We start from the raw sequence: 5,649 nt of genomic DNA, 5'->3' as shown, positions 1-5,649 counted from the left end.
CATTCATTTATCATGCAATGATGTCATGGACTCATCTCATAAATGCATGCATGTGGCGCCATAAGGAAGTTTCACATATCATCACTGGTGACCCTAAGGCACACCTGCACAACTGTCGGTGACCCTAAGGTGCACCTGGTTAGCATATCATCAACTGTCGGTGACCCTAAAGTACACCTGGTTAGCATATCATCAACTGTCGGTGACCCTAAAGTACACCTGGTTAGCATATCATCAACTGTCGGTGACCCTAAAGTACACCTGGTTACATCACTGGTGACCCTAATACCTTTATAAAATTACGAAAATGTCATCAATAATTACGAAAATGCCATTACTAATAAAAATATCCTTTTAAGGAAATTGGGGTGTTACAATTCTCCCCTCCTTTTAGAAATTTCGTCCCCGAAATTTACCTGAAAACAAAAATAGATAAGTTTCTCGCATCTTGCTTTCTAACTCCCATGTAGCACTTTCTTCAAAATTTCCTTATTGATGTACAACTCTATCAATCTCTCCAAGAAATGTCTAATGTTAATAAGTTCAAGGTGAGCAGACCTGGTAAGCCTATCCATTACTCCAAATAAGATCAAATTTCTTAAGAATATCATACATAACTATAACTAAATCCATAGATACAGAATCTTATTTTCAAATTAGAACGTCTAAAGGTTGTATTAAATCTGAAAGTTTTTGGTGTTCGACCTTAGCTTTCTAACATACTAAGCAAGTATACACAAACTCCTCCACTTCCTCCGTCATCTTAGGCCACCAAAACATCTTCTTAAGATATTGATACATCTTAGTAACTCCTAAATGAATACTAAGACTGCTCTTATGACCTTCTTCCAAGATTGATCTCTTAAGTTCTGGCACATTTGGAATATACAACCCATCCTTAAATCTCAACACTTCATCCACTCCAAATTAAACTTACTTTCTACACCTTGATTCAACTTCTCTACTTCTCTTTAGACCATCATGTTTCCGCTGCGCCACTCTGATACATTTCAGTAACACTTAAATAAATGCTAAAAATATTCTTATGTCCTTTCTCTAAGATCATCTTCCTTAATTTTGGGTTTACTAGGCACATAGATTATATCCTTGTATCCCGAAAACACCATCAACTTCCACTTGTAAAAGGCTATTTATATTCCTACCAATCTTTTTCACTTGGGTCACTAAGAAAGAATCTAACTCCTGAGTCTTCTAATCTCATTATTAATCCTTTCAACATATTCAATTCAATGTTCCTAAGGGTGAGCTCACACATCATGCTTAAGTTTCTAATCTACTCAATCAAACTCAACCCTTATATCATCAAAATGATAGATAAATGTTCATCCTACTCAGGACATTTGTCACCACATTAGTTTAACTTGTATAATCCTCTCCAATGATTAGGCACCTAATTGTAAGTTCACTATGTACTCATACTCGGTCTTCAAGTCTTTCCACTTTATTTATACTCCAAGAAAACTCTTATTCACTATCTTGTCCTATAATCTCATACCTGGCCACCAAAATGAATCGACTAATATGCTTATTCAATATCCTTTGAATAATCCATTCGTTAATCGAGTCATACATAGTCCCTTACTACTAGGAGTAATTTCACAAATCAAACTTAAATTCCTAACTTGAGCCAAAAGATATATCTCTTTGACCATAAAGAAAGATAAATATAGATATTTCCTATTCAAAGCATCGACTGCTATAGGTTTACCCAGATAACAACTAAGATTAAAATCTTAATCCTTACAATTTCCAACTATCTCTTCTATCTCATATTCAATTCCTTCGGATCAAACAGATATTTAAGATCCTTATAATCACTAAATATCTCAATAATGTTTCTAAAATCTCAAGCGTAACTATTACAACTTCTAATTCAAGGTAATTTCTCTCATGAATTTTCCATTTCCTAGATGCTTAAAAACATAAGTTACTACCTTTGCATCAATAATCCACCCAAACCTATCTTCAAAGTCATCACTATATCCCACATAAGACTTACTAGAGTCAGGTAATATTATCACTAGTCAATCTTGCCATAAGAGTTAGAACTACTCTTATACTTACTATCTCACATAAAGACAATACCCCTCATTGTGAATGTAGTCAAGGGCAATGCTATCCTAGAAATTCTTTCAATAAATCTCCAATAGTAAGCCTCATAAAACTTTTATTCTCGCTAACTTGCTTAGATATCTCTCTGCTTAAACATAACTTCTACCTAAGACAGATTCATGTTCACCTTAACTGAAATTTACAGGGACTAGAAAACTTAACATACAACCGTCTTGGATATATCTTCACCTTCAACTACAATATGATCATATCACATCCTAAGATCAATATCACTAACCATACAACATTCACCATTTGATCCCTAAGGTCTTCTATTCACATATCGACATACATGCACATCAAGTCATATTAGAATGCCTACTTTAAACCTTCATATAAATCATCCATAAGCATGTACATGAACAACCTTTACCACATAGCATCATATAACCTTAAACAACCTCTCAATCTACACGAAAACACCTCAAAACATGTCAATTCTTATCCTTGCATTGCCTACTAGCCCGAAAACATTATTATACAGACTAACTTCTATTTTTTAACAACTATCAAAGAAAACAACACATAAAAAGTTCTACTCATCCACGTGATATCAACCTATCACTAAGTGAATAGGCTACAACTCTTAGGGAGACATGAGATTTAAAAAAAAAACAAATCATCTTCTTAGCTAAAGAAAACTTCAAAAATCACAACAAATATATTCAGTGCTTACAACTATACCTCTGATTACCAAAGCAGCTATACTGGAGTTCTAGACCTCCGTTTAACCTGATTCCAATTCCATTAGAAAGGTAACATCCAATGCTACCACTTTCCTGAAGACTAACAAAAATTCTAATTTTGTCAGTATAGCACTTGTACTGTCACAACAAAACATCTCCTACACCAGACAACAATAGTGTATCAACATCTAAAACCACAAAAATACCTCAATCCTTCCAAACTTACTCCTTTCCACCTGAAATTCATATCAAAGTTTCCCACTACAAATCTAAACCAAATAACTCACCTATTCAGTACAAAAGGCTTAGAAAATAAAATTTTCATGCAACCATCAAACTCTAAAAATCATCAACACTTCAATCTCTCCTTAAGAATACCAAAACTCCAATTTTCAACATACCTCATCTTTGGATTCAATTGCTACAACTATAGCTTTCAAAAATTTCACCAATCATAAATTCTTAATACACTTTAAAATAAATCAATGTCTTACCCAAATCTAAGGCCTCAATAGTTCCCACAATATTAACAACATATTTCGTCTACCACTACTCGCACATATGCTTGCAACACAAGCGATATTACTCAACCACCAATTCTTACGTAAGTATCAAACACTTAAGCAATCATAAGAATGAAGAAGAAAGGTCATAATGGTATTAGCTGACACTATCATGACTATCATTCCTCTAATTAAAAAATAAAAATAAAAAAATAACTTAACAATATCAAACTTTACAATATCAACACAAGGAGAACATCATCATCATCATTATCAAAGCAAAACATCATAGCAAAGCATCACCAAAGTATACAACAAACAAAACAATGTCAGAGTACACAACAGAATCTCGATAAGTCACGGCCGATTAGATCGACCTGCTCTGATACCACTAAATGTGACACCCTCTACCCCATTATTAATATACAACAAATACAACAATAAAATATTTCTTTTCTTCTTTTTGGGTAAATAAAATCTTTCATAGTTGACAAATATTTCAAATATCACAAGGTAGAAGATTCACATTCGTAACTCATAAATCATAACTCCAGTGTAGAAATTATAAAAGAAAAGAAGTTAAGATTTTCAATACAATTTAGTATAAAACAAGAAATCATATATATACAAATAATAATAAAGGAAATATAAATTAACTCCAGTAAAGGTGGCAGAGCCTCCTAGTTAGGAATTAATTTATAACTTTGAAATCATATAATAAAATAGTATAATAAAGATGTACATTTTGGTCTTTTCTCAGGAACGTTCAAAATTACATAAGAAGAGAAAATTAAAGCTTTTTAATATAATAACATCCAAAATAAACCTAGCTATGCCCGACGTCACATCCTATCAGAGCATGCCCCACTGAAGCCTTAAGCCTCATCACCAACATCCCCATGATGCTGATCATCTGCAACATAATTTAAAACATATACAAAAACAACAAGGGAGTGAGAAACATCTCACTCAGTTTCAGGTGAAGAATAAAGGTTAGATAGCACCCACACCCACACACCACAAATATAAGTCACATGTAAACAATACACATACATAATCAATATTACAAATACATTCATTTATCATGCAATGATGTCATGGACTCATCTCATAAATGCATGCATGTGGCGCCATAAGGAAGTTTCACATATCATCACTGGTGACCTTAAGGCACACCTGCACAACTGTCGGTGACCCTAAGGTGCACCTGGTTAGCATATCATCAACTGTCGGTGACCCTAAAGTACACCTGGTTAGCATATCATCAACTGTCGGTGACCCTAAAGTACACCTGGTTAGCATATCATCAACTGTCGGTGACCCTAAAGTACACCTGGTTACATCACTGGTGACCCTAATACCTTTATAAAATTACGAAAATGCCATCAATAATTACGAAAATGTCATTACTAATAAAAATATCCTTTTAAGGAAATTGAGGTGTTACAATATATATATATATATATATATATATATATATATATTAAATTTTATTAAAAATAAACATTAATTAAATTTTAATAATTTAAAAAATTTAAAGATAGATAATATATTAATAATTATAAATATTTAATAATTAAAAAATATTGATATATAAAAATAAATAAATGAAAGAGATGAATATTAGATAAAGAGAAGATGAGATAGAGAAGAAAATAAAGAAAGAAAAAGCGAGTGAAAGAAAGAGAGAGAAAAGAGAAGATGAGACAAGAAGAGAAGAAGGATTGTGTTAAAATAATTTGAGGTCTAAGATCAAATTTATTTTAAAGAAAACCTTAAAAATACAAAGTTATTAATTTTCTTATGAATTTTCTAACTTTATGAGTTATGAGATTATTCATCATTTTTACCTTTTAAAATCATTTTTATTTTTTATTTGAAATTTTATATTATTATAATTCTGTAATGTGTAATAAATATGAATTAAAATATATTTTTAATTCCTATAAAAGAAAATTTTGATTTTGATCCTTATATTTTTTTTCATTCTTCTAAAAGTTGTAAACACTTTTTTATCTTTGTAAAATAATTTTAGGCTATGAAAATGAGTAAATTTTGTTTCAATTTGGTTAATGTAAAAATAATTTTTCTTTGATTTTTATCCCTATAAAGTTTAAAATGATTATTTTTTATCCTAACAATGATTTTAAGAAGTATAAGTGAAATTTATTTTAAGAACATGTGTGAAACATTTTAGATGTGTCGCATAATAGTATATATCACTATTATAAGTAGCATGAAAGATAATCACTTAACCATTTAATGAATAAACAAATAGTTAAAAATGATTACATAATAATGGATATTAAAAAAAAATTCTAAATTTT

This window comes from Cajanus cajan, chromosome 3, assembly GCF_000230855.2.
Source record: "Cajanus cajan strain Asha chromosome 3, NIPB_CcT2T_4, whole genome shotgun sequence".
NCBI lineage: Eukaryota > Viridiplantae > Streptophyta > Magnoliopsida > Fabales > Fabaceae > Cajanus > Cajanus cajan.
Note: the sequence above shows the minus strand (reverse complement) of the source record.